This window comes from Sarcophilus harrisii, chromosome 5 (genome assembly GCF_902635505.1).
Source record: "Sarcophilus harrisii chromosome 5, mSarHar1.11, whole genome shotgun sequence".
NCBI lineage: Eukaryota > Metazoa > Chordata > Mammalia > Dasyuromorphia > Dasyuridae > Sarcophilus > Sarcophilus harrisii.
The window spans coordinates 10,366,456-10,379,158 of NC_045430.1; positions in this window are offsets into that span (position 1 = coordinate 10,366,456).

A 12,703-nucleotide genomic window follows, 5' to 3' on the forward strand; every position below is an offset into this window, starting at 1 on the left:
GCCAGTGTCTGCTGGCAAAGGCCATCTTCTGTCTGGGCCCCGGTTCATTTGGCACAGGCCCTCGTGAGGTCCCAGCAAAGTCCACGTGCCAGGCCTAGGCAGGAATCAGCTTTGAGAAGTGACCGGCTCACAAAGGACCTCAGAGGTCACAGAGCTCAGCTGTTGTTAACCTAAGGGGGTCTGGGAATTTTAAAAAATTGTATGTGTAAATATATATATATATGTGTGTGTGTGTGTGTGTGTGTGTGTGTGTGTGTGTGTGTGTGTGTATGTTTGTATACACACATGTATAAATGCATATAAATATTAGTACATAAATATATGATATTTCATATATATATATATATGTAACTTTAAAAAAAAGTAGTTTCCTTAGTAAAAATAAAAGAGAGAAAAGTGACTGGCTTGAGCCACCCTAGAAGCCGATGACCCCGGATAATCTCTCACCATCACTAATGCCCTATTAGGGAGTGACTCCGCTTTGTTCCCTTAATCAGTCATGTCCAACCCTATTACCCTATTTGGGTTTTTTTGGGTCAGAGATCCTGGCCATTTCCTTTTCTGACTCATTTTCCAGATGAGGAAAGTGAGGCAGACAGAATGACGTGACCTGCTCAGGATCCCACAGCTAGTGAGAGTCTGCGCTCAGATTTTAAGCAAGTTCCTCTTGCCTCCAGACCAGTGCCACTTAGCTGCCCTAACTGCCTCAGAATTACCACTTAAGCTTCAGCCAATTCTCTTTAGGGACTGAGTGTGCTCCGGGTCATGTCAGGGGAGAGGATTTGTTGTCTTGCTCTATTTTTAAATAATCCTTGAGAACACTCTATGATTTGCAAGCACTTGACAAATATCTCATTCGATCTTAGCGGCCATCCTGGAAGGGAGGGATGGTCTATTATTATCCCTATTTTACAGATGAGGAAACTGAGGCAGATAGCGTTCAAATGACTTTTAGTAAGAGCCTGAGACTGTGTTTTAAGTCATGTCTTTCTGATTCTAGGTATAGAGCTCTATTCACTGGACTATCTGGCTGTCATTTTTTAAAGCAAATATTCCTTCATAAAAGCTACTCGTTGTTAATTGGTATTGATGATATTAAGGTGATTTTAACAGGCTCTGAGCAAAACACTGGGATGGGGGCTTGAACTGATAGTATTAGAAAGACACCCCCAAAATACAACCTTGCCTGACCCCTCAGGGGTACCCCTAGAGCTCTGAAGAGCAAAAGTAGCCAGACTCTGGAGATCAAGTTGCTAACTTGAGCCAGCGAAGAGATAAAGGCCCACTTCCAGCTAATAAAGCTATACTATCATTGGGAATGGGGGTGGGGATGGGGAGAGGGTCAGACCAGGGTGGGAAGAGCTTGTGGAGAAGGATTAGTGTTCATATAACTCCCAGGTGGTCTTGGGCTTTAGGGTTGGCAGGCACTCTGGACTCAATTCTAGTTCAGTCCCTAAGAGGGAGAAGCAAAAGCAGTGGATTGGGAGTCCAAAGATTGTAGATTCTAACCCTGCCTTTACTGCCCAGAGAGCCGAGTCCCTTTACTGCCACGTGCCTCAGTTTCTCTCAATGTAAAGTGAAGGGACTTAGCGTATGGCCTCCCTTCTGTATGAAGCCTTTCCTGCTTCCAGCTGCTGCGACCGCCCTCCATTTCCTTGCATTCTTCTTAGGACCACCCAAAGGTTTCCCTGGGCCTTCCCATCCCCAGAGATGCAAGACCCCCCAGACCGAGTGCCCAGTCAGTGCTTGGTTGATTGGTTGATTTCCAAGGGCCTTGTTGATTTTAACACTCCAAGGAGGAAGACAATGTAGACAGAAGGTTTCAGCCTGATGCAAAGTGAAGGGAGTCAGGAAAACACTGTATACAGTATCAGTAACATTGTGTCATGATCAACTCTGACTGACTCGGCTCCTCAGCAACATAATAACCTAACACAAAGGACTCCTGAATGCAGATGGAAGCACACTTTTTTTCACCTACTTTATTTTTCTTGTGATTTTTTTTCCTCCCTCTGATCTGGATCTGGTTCTTCTTTCACAATTGTGATTAATATGAAATGTTTTACATGATAGCATATGTATAACCTAAGTCTAATTACCTACATTTTTCAGAAGGCGAGGGAAGGGAGGGAGAGAGAAAATTGGAATTCAAAAATGAACGTTCACAATTTTCTTGACGTAAATGGAGGAAAAAAACACTATTATTTAATTTTTAAAAATTATTTCATTTGGGCCTTTATAAAGTCCCTTAGACTTAGGCACTGTTATAAGTCCTACTTTACAAATGAAAAAAACTGAGGCAGCTAGAAAGTGTCTGAGGCTGGATTTGAATTCGGGTTTTCCTATCTAAGGGCCCAGATCTCTATCCACTGAATCACCTAGCTGCCCTGAAGGCTGGCCAGGGAGCGAGGGCTCCCATGGGCACTTCCCCAGCAACTCTGGGGCTTGGGTCAGTCCCAGATTGCAGCTCCTCTCCTGAGAGGGAGCAGGAGGTGAGTTCTAGGAGCTAAAAGGGTTCTCTGGGGCAAGGTGCTAGGCCACACTGAAAATAGGCTCCAGCTCTGTTTTTGTCAGAGCTGGAAGAGAAATTTCTCTTATTTTATAGGTAGGGAAACTGAGGAAAATGACTGACCCAGATTCATCTCCCTGATAAAAGCATAGATTTGAAATTAGGGCATCAGGGATTATCTGGTCCAATTTCTTCAGTTTATAAAGGAAGCAACTGAGGTCCAGCGAGAGGAAGGTTAAGCTGTGGGGGCCCAGGACTCCTGCCTTATAGCTGAGAGCCCTCAGTTTTCCTTCTTCCAGTACTTGATCCAAGGCCTTTGAGTTATGTAACGGGAGGGGGTGGGGGCGGGAGGGGGGGCGGGGCAGAATGGGGGTGGGGAAAACTGACACATTTGTGCCTGAGGCTCAGCTGGTTGCGTCAGCGTTGGGTTTGGTCGGAGGGAGGAACGGGACGCAAGGCTCCCTGGGAGACCTGTGCCAATGAGGAAGGTCATAAGGGTACCCTCCCTCCCTCAGTCCCTACCCGCCCCCCACATATACCGTCCCTTTCTTCTCTGGCTCCCTGCCCTCTTCTCCCAGGAAGGGCTGTTGCCTTCGGCTCTTAACCCTCACTTGGCCAAGCCACCCCTGATCTCAGAGGCCCAGGGACCATCTTGCCAAAGCTGGGCCCAAAGGAAAGCCGATGGAAAGGGGCTGGATTTTGGATCCAATCTGCAAGCCCTGTTTGGGATCCTCCAGGAGGAATCTGGAGGCCCTTGTCCCTCCTCCCATTCTCTGGATTCATTTGTCTGTGGACATATTGGCTCCCCAGGAAACAAGATAGAAATGGTTCCTTTTCCTTTGTACTTCGGTTGTTAGTACACAGTAGGTGCTTCACCACAAGGGCTGTGCTGTGTGTGATGGGCTTTGGGACCCCTTCTCCCTCTATAGCTCCATTGGCCCGGTCCCCTGTCCCCTCAGGGCCTTCCTCCTAGCAAGGCCAGGTCACTCATCTCCGAGAATCCCAGTCCCAGTGACTTCTGGGGAAATGCTCTATTTCCTGAAACCCAGGAAGAAGAATTAGCTGTCCAAGTGAGCAGTGAGGGGTTCTCCTATCCTTCCCTCCCACCTTCTCTCCCCTGGACCCCTCCAGCTCCAAGGTAGTCATTTCTCTGGAAGAGAAACAGTGGAAGCAAATCTCCCAAGTTGGGGACACAGAGAGGGAAGAGCTCCCTGAGAGACCCTGGGAGCTTCCTGGAAATGATTTGTTTCCTTGAGATCCATCTGCCAGGAGGCTTGGAGCTTTCCAAGGTACTCTCAGACATTCTCTGAGTTGACCCTCATTCCTCCCTGGTGAGAGAGGCCAGGAAAAAGTGAATATGCCCATTTAACAGGAGAGGAGACTGAGGCCACCGAAGTTCAAAACCTTAGTATCATCCTTCACTGCTCACTCTCCCTCACCCCAATATCCAATAAATGGCCAGATCGTATTCTTTCTTCCTCCACAACTCTCTGAATTCTCCCTTTTACTCCATTCATAGTCATCCCTCTCCAAAGCCCCGTGGCCCCCACTCTCTCCAGATGCAAATTCAAACTACTCTATTTGATCTGGACCCATCCTCCCTTTTAGTCAGTCAGTCAACATTTATTAAGCACCTACCAAGTGTCGGCACTACACTAAGTACTGGGGATACAGAAGGAGGCAAAAGACTGCCTGCTCACAAGAAGCTTCCGGTCTGATGAGTTTTTCTTTTTTCTTTCCTAATAAATTTCTTTTTAACACACTTTGCTTTATGAATCATGTTGGGAGAGAAAAATCAGAGCAAAAGGGAAAAACCATGGGAGAGAAAAGAAAACAGAAATGATGTACTGCATTTAACTACACACTTTATTGATGGTATCAAACCACTCCAGTATGAACCAAAAAAAATACAGAGATCCACGTGCCCAGTCTGCCTTACCAGGTGCTTGTTCTAAGAGGAAGCAGAATGGTTGGATCATTTCACAACTCCACCAACAATGCATGAGTTCCTGGACTCTGGGATATTGTTACCTTCTTTTGACTCAGCATAAATTTGCTCCCTTGATCCTCATTGTTTTCTTCTGCCCATTTCTCCTTGTTTTGCCTCCTCCCCTCAAGTCTTCAAATCTGAAGGACAACTGTTACCTTACCCCCTGGAGCTTCTCCTCTCCAACCCCATACATGCTCAGCCTCCAATCAGTCTTCAGAGGGTATGGCCTCAAGGTCTTCTCCATCTTAGTCCCCTGCCTCTTTTTTAAATCAACTTTTTATTCATTAAAAATCAGTTTTTTAGCTTACCAATGCCAACCCCCCAAAAGCACTGTACGTAATAACAGCAATATTGTACAATGAACAACTAGGAGTGATTTGGCTATTCTGAACAATGCAGTGATTCAAGACAATTGTGAAGGACTCATGAGGAAAAATGCCATCCACCCCCAGAGAAAGATCTGATGAAGTCTAAATACAGATTGAAGCAGACTGTTCTTTACTTTATTTTTGCAACCTGGCTAATATGGAAATATGTTTTGCATGATTTCAAAAGTATAAATGACATCACATTTCTTGCCTTCTTAATGGATGGGGAGAATCTGAGAAAGAGAACTCAGAACTTGCAATTAAAAAAAAAAAGGAATCTTAAAAATAAATAAAATAAGTAATGTTTAAAATAAAATAAAATAAAAATGTTTGCAATCAAAGAAATAAATAAAATAAAATGTTTAAGATAAAATCAAAATAAAATAATAACATGTTTATAATAAAAATGTTTACAATCATCAAACAAATAAAATAAAATTATAAAATGTTTAAGATTAAATAAAAATAAAATAATAACATGTTTAAAATAAAATAAAATGTTTAAAATAAACAAATAAATAAAATGTTTAAGATAAAATCAAAATAAAATAATAACATGTTTAAAATAAAAATGTTTACAATCATCAAACAAATAAATAAAATAAAATAATAAAATGTTTAAGATTAAATAAAAATAAAATAACATGTTTAAAATAAACAAATAAATAAAATGTTTAAAATAAAATAATAAATTGTTTAAGATAAAATCAAAATAAAATAATAAATGTTTAAAATATAATTTAAAAATAGTTTTAAAAAAAGAAAGGAAATCACCAGTCTAGAGTAAACAAATTCTCAGACACTTCTGACTACACTTTGCCCGAGTGGGCCAGGAAAGGACAAAATGTGGGGCCTGCCAGAATTCCCTGGGTGTTAGGAGCCAAACCAATGGCACATGCTGTTGCCATTTTTCTGTCTCCTTCTCTTTGTCTGGAGGAAGGATTCCCTTTAAGCAGACTGCATCAAGCACCTGCGACATGCAAGGCTCTCAGCTCCATCCTCCAGGTAAAAAGGTCCCCCCAATCCCTGCCCTCGAGATTACTGTCTAATTGGGGGAATCGCAAAAAAGAACTAAGGCTGACACTCTGGGGGGCTGGCAGATCCCTGCTCTTGCAGGGTTAACTATCCCCCGCCCTTCCTCTCGAGGTTCAAGTGACACAGGTTGAAGCCAAAGGAAAGTGGGTCTAGTAGAGCCATCTCAGCCACCGGCCAATCAGTGAGCAAGAGTTATTTTGGGTGCCTCGTAGGCAATGTGTCCAGCGGAAGGCCGGCCTCGTGTCCTGGCAAGGTCATAGGGCTGTCCCAGCCCAAGAGACGCGAGGAAACCCCCTTCTCGTGGCACTGGCCTCCCGGGCTCTCCGCTCCAAACTCTGCTAATCTGCTCCCAGTCTGGATTAGTCCCTAAACCTGCACAGGACATGGGTGGTGGAGGGTAAAGGGGGGGGGGGGGCAGACTAGTTCCTGGCAAACCTGGCTGCTGGTTCCTCCATCCACATTCTGTGACCTTGGAAATCACTTTTCTTGTTTGTTTAAAAAAAAGAAAAGAAAAAAGAAAAGATGGGATTCAATTATCTGGAGCTAGAAAGCTCTGGGGTCTACGAAGCCTCTCAGCCAGCCCCCTCCCCGGCACCCCCCCCCAGAAAGCTGTCCTCCACCAAGGATCCCCCAGCCTGATCCCTCCCGAGCCCAGAGCTCTGCTTCCAGGAGTCAGGGAAGGGGTGAGCGAGTGTATGTGTTGAGGGGGGAGTGTGTGTAAGTGGGGGGGGAAGTAGGGCACCCACCCCCCTCAGCTATGTTCCTTCTGGCTTCTCTCTCTCTCCCTCCCCCTCACCCCGCCCCCTGCCATGCCCTACCAGCCAGGGACACCAGTGATTTCCATGACATCATTCTCAAGCCCTATGTGGGGAAGGGGGTGGGGTGGGCAGGGATCTAGTGTGAGGACCAACTGACTAGGACAGCATCCAGACAGGAGTATTTTTAAATCCCTTCTCCTGTGCAGGCTCGTGGCCCTTGCGCTCTCCTGGGTTCCTCTTGCCCCGGGGCGACCCCCCTTCTCATCCCCTCTAGGCAGCTGCCAGCTCAGTGTGAGGACAGCGCGTCCTTCCCCAGCTGGATCATGCACCGGCTCTCTCAGATAGCCCCAGGATCAGGTGGGCAGAGTCTAAGGAGTCGGGGAGAGCCCCTGGCTCTGAGGCCCAGGCCTTGGGTGCTAATTTGTACGTGGTTATTTAGTGCCTCTGAAATTCTTCTTTCTCCTTCTCCTCCTCCTCCTCCTTCTCCCCCTCCTCCTCCTCTTCCTACTCCTCCTTCTCTTCCTCTTTCTCCTCCTCCTTCTCTCCTTCTTCTTCCTCCTTCTCCTTCCTCCTCCTCCTTCTCTTCTTGCTCCTGCTCCTCTTCCTCTTTTTTCTCCTCTTCCTTCTCTCTGTCTCTCTCCTCTATCTCGGTCTCTTTCTCTCTGTCGCTGTCTCTTTCTCTTCAAAAATCTCTATATACCAACTGTCTAATCTGCCAGGATTAAATAAAAATCTAATTTAATGCATTCACAGCATAAAAAGCAGTAAAGCAAAGACACCCATTGGTGACTCTCTGAAGCAAACCCAGAGGCTTTCCTCCCTCCCTCCTTCCCCCAGCATCCCTTTCCCTTTAGCCATCTTCCTGGTCAACCAGGGTCCCAATCTCAGGACCACCACTCATCTCCTCATTCTCCCTGACCCACCCTTTCCGCTCAGGGGCCAAGGCTTGTGTGGTGCCTTCAGGACTTGCTGACACATCCATCCCTTTTCTCCACTCACACAATCCCCACCAAGGCTCTGGCTTCCACCACCTCTCACAATGGAGCCCACTTCTCCCTGGCCCACTCCAGTCTATCAGCCACCACAGAAATTTTCCTATAACACAAATCTGTGTCACTCCCCTGCTCAAAAGCCTTAAGAGGCTCCCAGTTATTTCTACAATAACATACCAACCCATGGTGTGACATTGAAGCCTGTCTGTGATTTGGCTCCACCCAGCCTTTCCAGCCAGGGTGTGCTGAAACATCTTGACCGGGAGCCAAAGGCGAATTGTTAAATTTTCAGTGTGAGCATTTATACCTTGTATGTCTGCCTTTTCCCAGCTGGTAGTTAAACATTTACCAGCATCCCCTTGCTCAGTTCATATCACTCCTTCTCATGCTTGAGCCAAACTTCAGCCAAACTGGACTGCTGCTCAGTCTCTCTGACCTTGGCAAGCCACCTCCTGCTTCATCCCACGTTTGCAGTACTTTCTTTTTCCAGTTGTTCAGGCTTGCCCAGCTCTTTGTGAGCCCGTGTGAGGTTTTTTTGGCAAAGATACTGCACTGATTTGCTGTTTCCTTCTCTAGTGGATTAAGGCGCACAGAAATTAAGTGACTTGTGCAGCGTCACCCAGCTAATAAGTGTCAAGAGATGAATTTCTGTCTACTCTCTGCCATCTTGGCTCCACCCCCACCAAACTCAGGTCTTTCTAATTCTAGGCTCAATGCTCCATCCACTGAGCCACCCAGCTGCCTTCCTCATCCTCTGAGGCTCAGCTCCAGCTCCACTTAGTCCATGAAGTCCTGCTTGACCCCTTCTTTCCCCCACCCCCCCCCCACTCCATTTCCTCCTCAGCTGTCTTTGTACAATTATCGCTTCCTTATCATGACTTTCCTCATCTCAATTTCAAAATATTGCAGGTTGGCTTAAGAAACTACATGGGAATAATTTGGGAAGTGCTTTGCAGAAACTGCAGATGACAGGTGAGGTCCGCATGTGACACAGAGCACATGACCAGATACTTCAATAATTTTACAGTAAGGCACTGTAAACACCCTGTAAGTGCTGCCTTCGGGACTTGCTGACACATCCACCCCTTTACTCCACTCACACCATCACCACCAAGGCTCTGGCTTCAGTCACTTCTCACAATGGAGCCCACTTCTCACTGGTCTCCTCCATTTTCTGTCCCCTCTGGTCTCTCGGCCACCACAGCAATTTCTTTTCTAGAAAATTTCTTTAAAAAAAAAAGTCAGACTTCTCTGGTACAAAGGGCAGATCAAAAATTTCATGCAGATTTTCCAGATGGTGGGGACAGCACACCACGATGTGGAAGGGATGGCTGTAGTTACTAATTTGTGTTCATGGCTCACCTATCCAATAAGATGTAAGCCGGGATTGTTTCATTTTTTTTGCCTTTGTAATCTCAATGCCAAGTATGATGCCAGACACACAGCAGGTGCTTAATAAATGTTGAATTGAATTTTAATCATGGAGGAGAAGATGGAGGTTTCAGTGGATAATTGAATGACTTTCATTTACCTTGGGTGGGGTATCCAGGCCAACCCCCGTTATTGTTGGGATCCCTTCTATGACATTCCCAACAAAGCCTTCTACTCTTTCTATTTACTTATTTTTTTTGCTTGTTTGTTTTTATTGTAGTAAGTTTATTTTTTTTAATATGCATTGCTTTATGAATCATATTGGGAGAGAAAAATCAGAGCAAAACGGAAAAACCATGGGAGAGAGAAAAAAAAAAACAGAAAAAGAAGTGAATATGACATGTATTGATTTATACTCGATCTCCTTAGTTCTTTTTCTGGATACAGAGAGCGTTTTCTATCCAGTGTTTATTGGGATTGCCTTGGATCACTGAACCACTAGAAGAACTGAGCTTTCACAGTTGATTATTGCACATTGTTGCCGTTACTGTGTACCGTGTACTCCTGGTTCTGCTCGTTTCTCAGCATCAGTCCATGTAAACCTGTCGAGGGCTTTCTGTTATCACTCAATGTCTCGCCAAACTGAACACAGCCTTCCACTTGATGTCCCACAGGGGCAACGTGGGCCTGTCACTCTTTCGTTGTGCCCCAGGCCTTGCAACTTTCCCTGGTACCTGTCATAGCCCTGGATTTCCTTTTTTCATCCTCCAGTCTCTGCAGTTGTGAGGAACTGTGAAGCAGAACTGAGCTCCCAGAGCAGGAAAAGGAGGCAGCAGGTTCCCCTCCCTTTCTCCAGCCACCCGCTACCTCAGCCTCAGCCTCCCCCGTGTCTCACAGTTCTGGCTTTGGTATTAACTAGCTGAGGAAGGAGGCTCAGAGAGGTGATTACACACAGTAAGGGTCCAGAACAGGCCTGGAACTCAGGCCTTCTGGCTACAGAATGACAGAATTGCTTCTCAGGCTGAGCTCATACTGTTTTCCGCCACATACTCGGGCCCCCTGATTTCCATAAGCAAATATCTGACAACCACACACAGGTGGGTTTGTTTCCAGGAACAATAATTCTGGGTAACCTGCTCACGCAGCTACAGAAAAGGGAGGGCCCCTGCTCTCCAAGGGGACATTTGGAGCCCGTTCCAACTTGAGGCAATCGGTCAGCTTGTCTGCCCCTCCTGAGGCCTACGTGCCCCTTTCTTTTCCTGTAATTTAGGATCATTGAACCCTTGCCCATCTCATGCAGCCACAGGTGAGAGTAGAGGAACCTTACCAGCAGGGGCCCTGGGGCGGGGTGACACACAGTACCCTCACAAAGCACAAGAGCAGCTCTAGCTTGGCTACCCACCCAGAGAATACACTCTCACTGGATCACAGTGGACCTGTTTCCTCATTTGTAAAGTGACCTCTAAGTCATCCCTCTAACCCTGCATCCTCCCTGCTGAAGTTGCTTTAGTGGTTCCCTGGGGCTTCTGGGAGAAAATCCAACCCCCTTCCCAATGGGGTTCCATCCTGCCTTTCCCACCTCATACCTCCAACAGTAGAGACACCCACCCCTTCTTCCTACCTTCCCAGGGGTTGTTGGGTCCCCACCTTGTTTCAAGGCTCGGCTCAACCTTCCCTACTCCAGGAAGCCCTCCCTGAGGCCTCCAGGTGAACTTAATCCTTCCCTTGGTTCATAGAGAGGGGAAGGATGGCATTGTGGGAGGAAGGTGCATCGTGGGCAGCGACTGGGATGTAAAGACAAGAGGCATCAATAAAACATATTTTAAAAATAAATAAGCAAATAAATAAATAAATACAGAGCTCCCTCCCTGCTCATGTTTCTCCTCCGCACCTGCCTGGACCGCTCCTTAGCACTTATCTCAGTCGCTCTTGGATCATGGTTATTTGTGGCCGTGTTTTTTTCTCCACCCTTAGGTTGTATGTATGTCAGAGCTATCTTTGTAGCTGCCCCGGCCAGGAGGGGTCACAGATCCTGCCTGAGGCACTCTTGGAAATTCAGGGGAATTGGTGGGATTGACTAGATACAGATACTGATGATCTTAGAGATGGGAGCTGGAAAGGACGTCCAGAGAGGCCGTTTGGGACGTCATGTGCCTCAATGGAAAGAACCTGGATTTGGAAGGAATCCGAGTACTTCTCAGGGCTAGCTGGTATTTTCTCATTTTACATATAGAAATCTGAGCTCTAGAGCTGCCAAGGTCCTCAGATACCAACTAGTCCAACCCCCTCATTATACAGAAGAGGAAACAGAGACCTAGGAAAGGTCATAGGCTTCGAGATGGAGAGCTGGAGATCTTGGAAACCATCCCCAGCCCTCCAGGACACCTCATCCAACCTTTTCATTTATGGAGGATCCCATCACTCTCTGGCTGGAAGGGACCTCAGAGGTAATCTTAGAAATGAGGAAACTAGGAGGTTATAGATGGCAGTGGATAGAGTTCTGATCCTGGAGTCAGGAGGACTAGAGTTCAAATCCAGCTTCAAAACACTTAGTAACCGTGCCTCAGTTTCCAAATGAGTCAGAGAAGGAAAGAAGGGTTTGTTTTTGTCAAAACAAGAGAAAACCCGAAAACAACAGGCAGGATTTGAATCCAGGTTCTGTGTGACACACGCACATTCATACAGACCAAACACCCCATACCAGGGCTTGGTGGGTACAAGTCAAGTATAAAAAGCTTTGCAATCAAAAGAACTGAATACACTCCCAGCTCTTGCTCACTACGTCTTCAAGCGAGCAACTGGGAACCTCAGTTTCCCTAGTTGATGGGTTGTCGCCTCTGAATCCTACTGCTTTCCCAGCTCTCCACTTCAGCCCGTCCCAGAGATGTGGGTCCTAGAGGTCCTTGCCTCTGGAGTCTGGGACTGGGCTGACAAAGAAGGGCTAGAATCCTCTCCTCCCCCACTCCCTGCTCTGATTTTGGAACCTGCTCCTCCCCAGGCTCAAATGGGTTCCTCTAAACTTGGAGGTAGCTCGGGGCAGTCCCAGAGTCCTTCCAGGCTGGCCATACTCTGGGGCCTGGGACACAATGCTAAACTCAGGGCCATCCTGCCCAGGGACAAAAATGAGCTTATGGCACCACCTTGTGGTAGTCTTTAAATATCGCCTCAGTTGGAACCTGGTCTAGCTCCCTCGCTCAGTCCTGAAGTTGCTGCCCTTTCATTCTCTTTGAATGAGTTTTCTGGGGCTTCATGACCTCAAGGGATCCTCTATTTTCAACATCCTTAAATGCGTCCGCCATTTTTTGAGTGTGCTGATTTCTCCTTTTCTCTTCATGGATTATTCCCATTCCACAGGCAGAGAAACTGAGACAAATCAATAACTTGTTCTGTAGTCTTAGCCATCTCAACTCCCCTTTCCCTGCTGCAGTTTTCATATCCAGAAGACGGCAGCTCTGACATTCTGGGTTCTCAGTTCCCTTCGGCTCCTGACAATTCATGTTAATGAGACTCTTCTTATCCTGACATACCAATTCTTGGGCTTTGTCAGTATTATGTAGAAATGCTGGCGGTTTCTATGGGTTTATTTTGTATCCTGCAACTTTGCTAAAGTTAAAGCTAAAGTTAATTGTTTCCAGTGGGTTTTTGGATGATTTTCTGAGATTCTCTAAGTATATCATATC